Source organism: Apus apus, chromosome 2 (genome assembly GCF_020740795.1).
Source record: "Apus apus isolate bApuApu2 chromosome 2, bApuApu2.pri.cur, whole genome shotgun sequence".
In the NCBI taxonomy this organism is placed as follows: domain Eukaryota; kingdom Metazoa; phylum Chordata; class Aves; order Apodiformes; family Apodidae; genus Apus; species Apus apus.
The window spans coordinates 8850255-8863843 of record NC_067283.1 but is presented as its reverse complement, the minus strand read 5'-3'; the positions used below and the strand labels follow the sequence as shown (position 1 = coordinate 8863843).

The following is a 13589-nucleotide window of genomic DNA, read 5'->3' as shown; positions in this document are numbered from 1 at the left end:
GCCACATTTTAGTCCTTTATATCTCGCTGTGATAAACAGACATTGCCTTCAAGCTGAAAGTTTTCATTTAACTAGTTTTTAATTGCGATCAGAAGTTTATAGTCCAACTATATATAACCCCTTAAATCATTATTAAAATGCCTCCAGTCATGAAACAATGACCAGAACAATAATCACTGTGTGTATTTCAAAAGTGAGAGATTTACACTCCAGCTGAGACAATAGCACAACAAAGCAAATGTTTGCAGTCTTCAAGAGTATCAATGTCATTTAGAAAGTATGAGTAATAAAATCAATACTGTTGATATTAATCAGTATCTGGGTGGACCTTGTTCTTGGACTTACGACAGGCTTTCTGATAAGATAGTTAGTTATTCATGTTCCTTTTTAGTAAATAAAAATATATTTCCTTGAAGATATAACTTTCCAGCTACAATAATGTGCCAGTATGCTGATGATTTATAAACATATTAGAAAACGTGGAGTGCAACAGCTGTGGAAATACAGTAATCAGCTTTCCACCTCTTTGTTACATTAGGTCAAATCTCTTATTTGCCTGTGATGACTATAAGGAATAAATAAATACCCTGGTACCTGATGAGGGGGGTGAGGCTGCCTATTCTCAAGTATGTGCTCTGCATAGCAATCAATGATGTGAACTGAGGGAGCCGAATGACACATTTAACCACTCACTATTTATAGGACGTGTAGAGGATGTGTGTTCCAGAGGCTCTTACCTAGGCTGAACTAGAAAGGCACTTATAAAATTGAATCTGCTGCTCAGAGCTTGGGCTCTGCTGTAAATTGCAATCTATAGTTCTGCCTGACTGCTGAGCCATGATGAGCTCACCCAGCTGCTCGAATCCTTGATGAGGCCGTGGTTTCAGTTTGCATTTTATGCAACTACCCTTCCATGTCAGACGCAGACAAGAAATAATAATCAGGAGGCAGAGAAACACGTCACCAGGAAAAAACATTTTGCAAGAGCGGCTTCTGAAAGGATGTATTTCTTTGTCTTTACATCCCAGTCATGGCTCAGCAGTCTTGTCACAGTCTTATAGCAATGTTGGTAGAATTAATCCAAACTTGCACCAGGATTATGAGGAAAAGAGAGGAACTGGTCCTTTGCAGCTCACAATCTTTCTCTGTTTCCCCTCTCATTTGTACCTCTTTTACAGGGCTCCATCACGCTGTGGCATTTGCAGGTCATGGTAGCATTCATTGGGTGTAACACTTATTTAAGCTTATCTGCAGAAAAGAACCTGGCAATGATCTACCTGGAGCTCTTTTACTGCTGGAGATGATCCAGGTTTTCCTTTCCTTCCTTACCTCCCCCTTCTCAGTGTGTGAAGTAAATACTAAACCTACCTGGCAGAGCCTGTGTTTTGCAGGAAGGGGACTGAAGGTCCAAGGTCAAATGAACATAACTTCCTTCAAAACAATGGAATTATTTGGGCTTTTACATTCAATAATAGAGAGCAGATTTTGATCCCCCATCCAGCACCGGAAATAAATCAGAATCTTGCAGCTATGCCATCAGACAGCTCACCAGGTGACTCAGCTGCTAACAAGCTGAAGCAAATAATACAAGTTGGTGTATAAAATTAAATTTGCATTTTTGATCTTGAAATTGGTCAGAGAGTGGTTTATTCAATCGATTTCTGTTAAAAGTCTCACAGTAGTGCTTGCATGTTTCCTATTTTTTTATTAAAGTCACTAAGAATAATCTCCATTGTGTGGAGACTAGTTAAAGAAAACTAAATTTATTAACAACTGTTTGGTCTGCCAAGCAGAAATAAGTGTTAGGCTGGCAGAGCCTGGAGCCTGCCAGAACCTCATGATTTCAGTACTTGTGTTTGTCCAATAAAAATAATTCTGAGCATTTTAGATCTCAACACAGCAACTCGCAGCATAAAAATAGAATGCTTTGGGATATCAATTTTGCAGGCAGACATGCACTTTCAGGGAAACCAGCTAGGCCCAGCAGAGCTGGGAGTGCTCTTGTAAAAAGTTCATGCTCATCTGAGTTCAGCAACCCAGAGCACAGCCTGCTAAAGCAGTCATCTCAGCAGCAAGATTTTTGTCTTTTCTCACCCCACTAAAGTGGAAAATACTGTAGATCTGGAGATCTGATTTGAAGTGTGAGTTTGCCTGGATAATTTAGAAGACATGAGACAGGTGAGTCTTTTTTATTGATGCACCCTCAAAGACATAAATCTTGATAGAGGGTATGTGTATCTCTAGGTTCACACACATGACTAATACATCTTACAACCTTAGAGATACTTTCGTGATCTTGTGTCCAAAGTCTTTCCAAGACAGAAATGTAGGTTTACAGCCAGATAGTTTTGTTGTTGTCGTTGCTGTTGTTTCTCTGAAGAAAAATACATGCTTACCTTGTACCACATTTTCTTCTGTACACAAGTCAACTTTTATCCAGGAAAGGTGATCAAAAAAAGCTCTCAAGATCAAAAAGATGAGAAGTTATAAACCAGCTGAAAAATTAGATATGACAAATCCAGCACTATGTCTGTGAGCTGGCAGGGAAGAGACCTTGGAGGACTCCAACACAATTACCTTCTCTTGAATAATTCTGCAGCAGGAACTCCCATTATCAGGATGAGACTGAGAGGTTTCTTCCTAGCTCCCCCTAGTGAACCCAGTGACTGGCTCCTGCTTCATCCCGCTGAGGTACCCTCAGCCTAGGCCAGGATTTACAACTCGTCAGTACTTTCCTTTAGTGTAGACACTTCTTGCATGTAGAGAGGGAAACTGTTTTTTCCTAAAATGGAAGATGATGAGACCTTTGGAAATTAAGAGTGGGATCCATTTATCTGATCTCTAGCTAAAACCTATGAGAAGTTACACGTTTACTCTAAACCGGTTGTCTGGGGTCCACCTGTGATCCACCTAAAGTTAGTGCAGAGAGACACAAACACCTCCAGAAAGCCTTTCATTGCACTCTATCTCTTTTCCCTGACAACAGGGGAACCCTACACAGCACATTTAGATTAGATAACTATGTGTGAAGAAGATAAATTTAGGTGAGATGAATCCTTTGTCATCTGACTTCCCGGTCTTGAGAGATTCTTCAAGACCTCACCATACCTGCTCTTTCGAAAATCTGTTCATTTGGTTTGGCATGTCAAAACCTGGCCCTTCTCTTCTTAAAACATTTTGTTCTTAACAAAGTTTGTTCCTAGCCTCAGTTCAGAATTGTGAACAATTTGATTGAACAAAGCAGAAGCAGTGAGGCCTTCTGAGAATGTTGAGCCCAGCACCATCACAAAGCAGGCAGTAGGGTTCCCACATCTCTCTCCAGTGGAAAATAACTCTTGGATGAAAACACAGAATGTTTGAGTCAGACAAACTTTGAACCATTCACATAGAAGCATAAATCTCCAAGAACTAAGCAAATAGTTGCTGGGATGAGTTCATCCTTTCTTATTCTGTGAAGCATCTGCGGAAAAGCATTTTCTTGAGTATCTTCTCACTTTCACAGATTGGGTTTCTACATGTACCTAATAGACTATTCATAAAAATTTCTTTCTGAGAATTTAAACAAGCTGATTATTAAAGGCTGCAATGCAGCAGCACCCAAAGGCACTGACCGAAACTGAGGTGCCACTGAGTGAGGGGGTGTGTAAGTACCTTGGGGCCAGACTCATGTACTTTTGTTCCCATTGGATAGTCCCAAATAGTCTCACAGAAGCCAATGGGATTGCTTAAGGAGTATGTTACTCAATGGGAACAGATGTACCAAGATTTGGTTTACCCTGAGGATCTTGCAGGAATAAATATGGGTGAAATATTTGGTTCCATTAAAGAGAGAGGCAAAGAAAACAAAACAATTAATTTCAAAGAGCAATATTTCACCCAAAGAACAGACAAAGAGAGGAGGACACATCATCTACATGATGCAGTCAGAGTGGCAGCAAGTTCTGCTTAGCCACCTGTTTTTCATTCCCAAGGAAAAAAACACAGAAACATATACAAATGCATGAATAAAAAAATAATAAAAAAAACACAATAAAAACATCTACAAATGTTATTATTAATACATAATACATATGCTCAATTATACCTCCATGGTACACTTCTTTTGTTGTTTGCTTTCTAATTTGAAAACATGACTGACATTGCTTGATTAGATCATACAACATGAAATTACTCCACTTTCCTGACTGTAAAAAAAAGTACCCATAGTCAGAAATGGTTTTGATCAAAATATTGCTCTGTTGGAAACCTCCAGTGAGGTAAAAACAGTGCTTGTAAAAAAAAAGCATCTTCATTTAATGACTACACACGTCCAGAGTAGAGGTTCTGATCAAAATAAAATGTGGATGTGTATATGAGAAAGGGAAAGTAGAAGTCTTAATAACCTAATGGCTAGGACATAATAAGGGATTATTAAAAAAATTAGAAGTAGAATACTGTCCCTATGATGGTGAATTATTTATACGAATGATCAGTTCTCACAGGAAAGACTGAGAAAATTTAGTCCCCAAAAACTCAGTGGTCAGAACACACACTTTAAATATGGGAAACCCAGTCCTTGGTCTCTGCTCCTCAGCAGGCTAAGCAAAGCCTTCCTGTGATCTTCTGCATCCCAGGGGCAAACACTGCTGTCAAGTTTGGGATTTTGGGTTGTTTTGTTGTTGTTTTTTTTTTTTGTGAGAAGTCTCCTGGCTCTTGTTTTCATCCCAATGTGGAAAGGAGTTGAAGTTCTCATTACAGTGGGAAAAATTCAGACCAGCTCTGCCACTGAGGACTCGCATCATTCAGACAATCAGGTTGGCATCTGTTAGGGGACCCAGCAGAAAAGCAAAGTTAGTGAATTTAGGGAGGAAATTGTGCCACTTTTAGTATCATCCCTTTTAGAAAAACCTGCTCTAAACTCAACTACGTAATGGCAATTTCCTCATTTAAGACTTCAGCAGGGCAGGTAGGAGCAGGGCCCAGGAGTGAGCAATCCCCACTCTGGGTCATGGGGTTGGGAAAGGACAGAAGTGCACTATTCCAGGAAATACCTGAAAATGCTGGGGCTCCTTTGAATATGAGCACTGTTGGATTGCACCATCACACCTGCCAAAAACCACCCTGACTCTCACACAGAATGATGCAACTTTCTGTGCCAGTGCTACAAAGGTACCCTCTAATCCTTGCCTGGGTTAAGTGCCTTCATGTCAAGGTTCTTAAAAGAAGTTTGCTGGATATTCTCATTCTAACAGCTTTCTGTCTCATATGAAAATAGCCAGGTGTGGGGAAAACACAGCTTTCCACATGGATTTCAGTATGAAATCCCCTTCTTTGAAAATCAACTAAATATTTGTGGGTAAACATAAAAGTGATACACAACATACACTGTGCATAGCTGTTCTTCTATTTTGAGTCTTCCTGGGTTGTGCAGCATTCACCAAATTCTCTGCAGGTTGTTGAGAAGATAAAGGTACATGATGTCTCTCTGCCAACAGCTGGGGAGAAGTTGGGATAGAGTTGCAGATTTTAGCTCTGTGTGTCTATGTTGTTTGTGCACTCACAAAACCTCCTAGATTTAGCAAAGTTCTGTTTTATTGCAGAAAAAGGAATTCAGTCAGTAGTAGGATAAAAATGATAAGAGATTGCAGATTTTGGTTTATAAACTGGGAAATTACTGGGAACATTAAACAGAAACACAGCAGGTGAAGCACCTAGGAAGCTACCATTTAATTAAAGACAGTCAACATAACTACAGAGAAATCATGTGCAAGCAAATCAGAATTCATGACTTTTGGATATAGTGCCATGCAAAAAGGTAACATCATACGTAAGCATTGGTTGTAGGGCAAGTCACTTTTTTGATAAAGAGCTGGCCTATAGATTAGGTCCATGTGAAATCAGGTCAGGATAAGAGGGCAAAACTCAAAAGTGTTAGCCTGTGGATGACAGTTGCTCATACAGATATGCCAGTGACCTTAAAGATTCAATGAACCAGGTGATTAAATTAGCCAGACTGTACCTGCTTTGAAAGATGGTCATTAAAGGGTGTTCCAAACCTGGAATTAAGTTCTTGAAATAAGAACATAGGATGAATGAGACTAAATGCTTTAGAGGATATAGGCTATATAATATAAGCTAATATTGAAGACAAGAAAGAAGTATTACAAAGAAGAAGAACGTGAATATTTTTTGTGTGTGTGTTGGTCTAACTCTTTTTTTGTTTCAGTCTGGGTGAATTTTTAGTGGCAGTAGTTGTTGGTGCATTGCCACATTAAATAAAGAAGGACCAGGTTGCTGCAGTGGTTGGTGGCTCCAGAATGAAGTTTAGAGACTAAATTCTGCAGGAAAGTGAACAATATTAAAAGGAAAAATAAGGAGAAAAAAAAAATCCACATAGCTCCAAGACTTCAAATCAAAGGAGGCAGGTTTCAGGCAGAACAAATTATCTACTATAGAAAGTATGGAGATACAGAGATTTATACAGGTCACAGAGCTCTGCTAACCTGAAACACAGAGCAGTCACCACTAAAGTGGATGGCAAAGTCCCAAATCAAAGGGAATATTGTTACCTCTACCACTGTGCAAATCACTTCTGCACTTGAGTTACAGTAACACCCTTTCCTTGTTGTATTTTTTTTAAATAACAAGGTAGAGAGTTGTTTGTGATTTCCCATCTAAATGTAGCTCAAAAAAATGGGACCATGATTTCATTGATGGTTTGTGGTTGTCATTATAATAGAAATAATAACAGATGTTCATTAAGTTTTAAAAGGATGCAACTTAAGGAGAAGCAATCAAGGGCACTTGGAGCAATACTTAGACTCGGGAAGCTCCTCTGTACCAACACGTTCAGAGACGATTGTTCACGTCCATTATAAAGGAAAGTACACATATGGCACATGAGGGGCCTGATTCTGTGTCTTTGGAACTGTCAAAGTTATCCTGATATATTTGTTGTAAGGTTTTGGTGATGAGAGAGGGTGTTAAAAAGGTTTGAATTTACCAGGGATGACAGATCCCAAGATATTGTCTCCATGACTGAGAGAACTTTCCTGAAGACAAAAAACTGGAGAGGACAAGGTTGAAGATGAGTATTGAAGGCATCCTCACCTAGACTTCTTTTTGCAGAGCTGCTGCAAACAGGAGTTGTAATTCACAACTCAGACAGGATGGATCCAGATGGGCCCTTTGGCTTCCTTCCATAAGAAAATCTTTTATTTTCCTAAAGAAAAAGAACAACTTCATGCACATGCTGCTTACTTCAGAGCAAAACTTAGTTTACAAACTCAAGCAGTTTAAGGATTAAAAAGTTTAGTCTATCTCTGCAAATGAACTTTATCAAAGTGCAGGTAAAATCGAGCCTTCAGGTAAACAGGAGCATTTGCCAAGTGGAAATCCCAGCTCTTTGTATATTTAGTAATGAGTGAAGATAAGATTTCATTTTTTGACAGCATGATGGATACAATCATAAAAGGAATCATGCTGCTGTAACAGAGTATACTTGAAGAGTGAATGTGATGGCTACTGCTTTATTCCCAAACATGCCTTACCTTTCTTTTATTTAAAGTACATGAAAGCTAGTTTTTCTGGCATGTGAAAATGTTTAAGTTTGGTTGGGTTATTTTTGCTTTGCTTCCCCCACCCCGATATGGACATATTATATTTAATTGTCAAACTCAGATCTGCTTCCCAGTTCAATAATCACTGACTCATTTAAGCATATTTATTTGATTTTTTTATAGCTAGAAAGGTACAGTAAGCAAAGAAACACAAGCTCTTGGGTGAACACAAGCTCGTAAATCGTTACATGTTATTCTGCTACTGTGGGTTAAAGGAGGGGGAGCACCAAGAATGTGGTGAAACCAGCTGGTTTGAGCCCTGGCATTTCAGTATAAAAGCCATGTTCAAATCTGCCATAGATTAAAAATGAAATTAGTTTATTGGTCTCAGCCTGTTACTTTTTGGATGCTTATCCACATCACAAAACCAGTAAGATCTGGTGTGACTGACAGTGTCTGCTTAGACAAAAACCCCATAGCTGCTAGCCACTTGTGACTGCAATCTAATGACGCAGATCTACTAGAAAGCTCTTGCAAAGATAAATTCTACTGTACTTCACTCAAGAGGTATAGCACCAAGATAACTATCTTTAATTAGTCTTAGCATTCACCCGAAACTTGAAGGTGCTTGAAGCACTCAAAGGACATAGCTAAGCATGGGTTCCCAAAGTGTTGTGGTCATTCAGCAGAAGGGATGCTTTAGTAACTTGTGTGAGATTCTCTTTTCCCTCAAAAATCTGCAGAAAAAAGCCCAGGACACAATACTTCATAGCACTAAGCTCACAAATTGAACAACAGAGGAATCTTCCAACACACCTCCTTTGATGCTGGATGCAACAAGAGGTCAGAGCAGAAAGAAGATAACAGCATGAAAACAGGTTACCCCACAACACATTCTCAGTTTCTCTTCCCATGATTGACCTCAAAATGAGGTTGTGAAGATGAAATCAAAGTTTTAGCTGATGTGAGCAGGCCAAGAAAGTCCAGCTTACCTACCTGGGAAAAGATCCCACAAGCCACTGCCACCTCTGCCTTGTCCTCTCTCCATGGAGGGAACGGGGCCTCTTCTGAGCCAAGCCACATCCTTCCATGGCACCTTAGATCATGCAACAGACACTTGCAAGGTTGAACTTCTCTATGTTTAATCTCTGATCAAAAGTAGATGCGGAAAATAATAATAGAAATATTATTACTATACTCCAAATCCAAAACAAGATCTACACCTTCATACCAAATGCAGCTCCAACTGAGGTCCTTCACAGTTTGGTAGTTTAGGGTTTACAAATTAAGAAATTGCTCTTATACAGCAGGGGAAAATGCTTCTTTTCACTCTTTCACTGCGAGAAAGGAAGTAAAATTTACCATTCTGTAAGGAAACACCAGGCATGTTATTTTTTATCACATTGTTTTTTAAAATGTCTTTAAGTTCAAATCCTCTCCATTTCTCAGCAAGGAAGAACGTAGCAGAGTTGTCAGAAAAAAATTAAGTTGAAAACCTAGATTTCCATGTATGAATTCATGACAAATCATCCACAAAGGTACTCGTAACAAAGGTTGTTCTCTGCAGATCTCTGTTCCAGAACAATGGTGAAGGAGGGCAACCCAGTGCTGATCAAAGCTGGGACCACTGGTAGCAGTCCCCATACACTTGCAGGAGTTTGGCCTTAAGTTGGCACATAATAGGTGAAATTTGTCTTGTATAAAATGCAATGGGTTGGGAGATCTCAGTCATTGCAATAACAAATTGAGAGAGGAAGGATTGGAGATTAACTTAATAACTTAATTTATAAAAAGAAATGTCACCTTTTATACATTTCTTTTTAGAAATAATGAGGCAGATTGTTTGGTTTCTATGTCAAGAAAAAAAAATAAATTTGGATCAAAAATGTCTATGGATTTGCTGCTTAGAAACAGGTCTCTTGCATTGAGGTCTGCATATTAGAAAAACTACCTATTTGTTCTGGCAACTCTTTCTCAAATGCAAAACCAAATTAGGTTCATCGGAGAGGAAATATTTATGACCTCTCATACTCTACATTAGGCTCCAATAACCCTCAAGGGGGCATTCTGTGGGCTGTGCACATATAGAAAATCTGGTCCAACAGAGTCCTAATCCAAAAGGTTGATACAGAGACATGTCTGTAAGTTCAGTAGACATCCTTCCCACAAAGTGCTCTCCTCACAGTGCAGTGAACAGCATGAAGACAACACTGTTTTTTTTTATTCCAACCCAGAGAGAAATAAGTTCCCTGAAAGTTTTGGTTTTATCTCCCTCGATCTCAGCCACTAAAAGTTGTTTATTTAATTGTAGGTATTCTATAGCAAATGAAGAGTAGGAATAATACAATGTATCTTAAATACTCTAGCATAAACCTTAGAAAATATGCAGTTTTCAGTGGGCCTCTCCAAAGTCATTGTGATATTTTATGGAAACAGACAGTACAGATGCTTTGTCAAGAAGAGCTCTGCCCTCCTCGAGCCTGTCAGTGCACTGCACTAACATAATCAGAGGTAAATCTTTGAAATGATATAGTATGTGAATATGCCAGGTTAGGACATTACTCTTGCAATTATTGACAGTATATGAACTAAACATGACTTTTGTGGAGTCATTCCAGAAGATTCTGCCAATATAGATAAGGAACAACATTCACAGCCATAGCATGCTTTCTTCTGAAAAATGTGAGTATAGAATTCTCAATAGGAAGTTACGTATTTTCCTTAGGAAAAAAAAAAAAAAAGTTTGCAAAAAAGGTCAAAGAGTGTGAGGGGCATATAGAATAACACTTCAGCCCTCTTCTAAGAAGAATGCATGGTCAGCAGTTACCTGTGAAGTACCAACTGGAGAATCTGCAAAAGGTTGCAGCTCCGTGCCCAGCGTTGCATCCAACACCTCTTGTTCCAAAATCTGCATGTTTAGTAGTGAAGCCATCTGTACATGTCACCAGGTGGTCCTGGTCTGGCACAAGAAGCCAAGCTAGATAAACTTAACCAAGATTGTTTCTGATTCTACCGTGTAATTGCACTGACCAGAATCTAGCAGGTTGTTTTAATTTGAGGTAGCAAATATATATTTTTTTTTAAGTTTAGGGGGAAAGCCAGGAAAAATACAGGTAAAAACACCTCACAACAACCTGTCTTTAAATTCAGGGTGTGAGAGTAATTTAATATATTAAAAGCACTATGGTTAGAACTAACAGCACAGGGCTTTCCAGCATCCCGGCCAGCCGGACACTGCTTTAGAATTCTCAGACTGCATGGATCCCAGCAGAAGGACGTAGGTATAAACAAAGGTGGAATTTAATTACAAGTGCACATTTTGTTGCACAATGCTCTCTCAAAAATGCCTACATGGAGTAGAAACTTAGTTTGATCATTTGTTGGAGGCTCTTTGTTAAACAGAATGAGTGCAGTGTAATCCGCGTAATCCGCTGACATCTTCTTATGGCTCTGACATTTACTAAGGTAATAAATTAAAGTAATTATGTTAATGTATAATAAATGTATTCAACAAGAAATAAGAACTGTACACTGCAAGAACAAGCAAACAAAAAAAAGTAATCTTGCTTCTCTGAGTGGCTGTCATGTACAGGAGACCAAGGTCTTTTAAGAGGTTTTTTGGAGGCTGATAATATCTTATAAACATAGTTTGAAATAATCCTTATTTCTAGTGAAAATAAAATTTAACATAACAAACTTCAAGACATCAGACTGGAAAATGCTAATAAAAATTAAAGACATCCATTCTCCATGTAGTTTTAATGACCTGAAGAAAGGTAGGGGTGGGGTTCTTCTGCTTCTTTCCTCTGTAGACTTGCCATTCACATTCTGATTCTTAGTTCACTGAACAATTTGAAGAACATTTTCATACCTAAGTGACATTTTCAAAAGCCACTAAGCCACTTACAGATCTGAAGACTTAAATAAGTACTCAGGTGACAAAGCTGAATTAGTCACCGTGCTGCAACTCACTGCCACAACTAGCTAGGCATGCTCTCCTGGCTCACTGTGCCTTCCAAGCAGCATCAGCTTGATGAGGCTGTCCCATGAACCACTTCTCACACATTCACCATGAGTGAGGATGCCCCCTTGGACAGTCATCAAGAACTGACCTGTGAAGCTGTTGCAATTTGACCTTGTGCCAGAGCTGGCAGATGCAGAAATCACTCCTTAAGAAAGACCTGTGCTACCAACCAGGGCTTTGAAACCTTTCACCCCTTGGCTCCAGCCAGGCCCAGTAACTTCTGTTGGCTGACCCTCAAAATGGGTATTTACGTGGCAGAGAGTTTAAAGGGAGTTTCCTCCTGGTTCCAGATACTTAATGGAACTTACTCTAAAAAAGCTCACACATCATTTAAAACTGTCTACTCAGCATAGATACTCCAATTGTGTAAGTATCCAGTCCTTTCTGAAACACTGATTGTAATTGCCTCAGCAATATCTAAAGAGGAGGTTGGCCAGAAAGCTTTAAAAACTGTGGATGAGACCTTGAGCCAAGGCAAGTGAAGCATTTCTCACACTACATCCTATGAAGAACAGCTGAGAACTTTGATGAAGCTTCATTTTGCTACGTCAGATCGGAAGTCTTAATGTGCCTCATTCTGTAAACTGTTCCACTTGCTTCAATAGGTCTTCACACAGATAATGTGAAGTTCACACAGTGCAAATAAAAGGGTAGGTTCTTTGAAGAAGAGACCTTCTTGGATTTGTTTGGGTAGAGCCTGGTAAGATGGTCCTTGATTCTCTCTTGGCTTCTAAGCTTTGCCACAATAAAAATAAATGAATAAAAATAAAAGATCAAGCTGCACTGATGTCTGCAGCCTACTTGACTGGCCCCAGGATTCAACTAGATACTAATAGCAAAATATTCCTATTAAAGCTGAGTAATTTTGCCTCAAATTGAATTCATTTTAACAGCATATAAGAAAAGGGAAATATTATACTGCTCTTTGCTCAGCATATTTAGATATAACAACATAATATGAACGCATTCCAAAAATTGCCTGTCTTCAGGTAGTGCATTTTGGAGTGATTTCAAAATTCCCTTAGGTTATATCAGCGAAATGTTTTCCCCTGTCTCAAAAATCACTAAGCTCTCAGTGCCCAATTGTCTGTGTCACTTACCTTGTTTACATGGTGGGTTATTTTCTAGCCTTATTTTGTCAGGCTGCCCTTATGCTACTTTGTGACTATTTTGATTTTCAAGCCTCCATGCATAAATTATGATTTATTTTGCTTTCCGAAAGGAAGGCTGAGTGAAGTAATAGAGTGTGGGGGTTTTTGGTTTGTTTTTTTTATTATGAATATTTCAAGAGTGTTTTTTTCTTATGAAGAAAACTCTGCACTTCCAGCAAATTTAATTTCTCTTCCATACAGAAAAACATACACAGAGAATAGCTGGGAAAAAAAGAAAAACATTAGCCTGTGTTCAAACCAGGAGAGATGCAAAGTTCTCATAACTGCAGCATTGAAGTGAGAGGCACATCACGCTCTTCAAAACTGGCCTTCTTTGGTCATTAAGATTATTTTACATATAGATGGGCACATCGTTCACAACAGTATTGTCACTGCATTGCTATTCCATGCCCAGGGAAAAGCTATGTGCAAAACACATTATTATAGGGAAAAAATAAGTATCAACATCTATACTGTCTGGCTTTCAGCACTGAAGTAGTGAGGCATTTTAGTCTTCAAAACTTAGTTGTTTTTATGACAGCCAAAAGATGAGGGCATGATTGAACTATTGCCCAAAGGCAATTACTGATTGAAATTGATTAATTCTACAAACAAATTTGACCAATAGATGAGTTGTCTTGTTATGGAGGATTTGGACAATACTGCTGCAGTTGTGAAGGAGACATAAACCATCTAGCATGAATAGTTAATACAGTTTGTTATCCTGTAGAGTTGCTTGTTGAGTTACCCAAGGAAATCTCACCGGGGAGCTGAGCAGGGCATGCTACTTTGATGCTATAAAATCATTGTGTTACCTCTCTGCTTTTATGTATGAATCTGAGGAATTGTTAACAGCACCAAGAGCAGTTTGCTCTG

The 13589-nt window shown here is 38.9% G+C and overlaps 1 long non-coding RNA gene across 1 annotated transcript; it reads right to left on the bottom strand.

Annotated features, from left to right (window-relative positions):
- Positions 1-4665: 4665 nt before the first annotated feature.
- Positions 4666-8990, bottom strand: LOC127381165 (uncharacterized). The gene is made up of 4 exons (XR_007888658.1): positions 8535-8990; positions 7090-7201; positions 5364-5474; positions 4666-4801 (listed from the first exon to the last, which is right to left on the bottom strand). It is a non-coding gene; the product is annotated as an uncharacterized LOC127381165 (long non-coding RNA).
- Positions 8991-13589: the final 4599 nt, after the last annotated feature.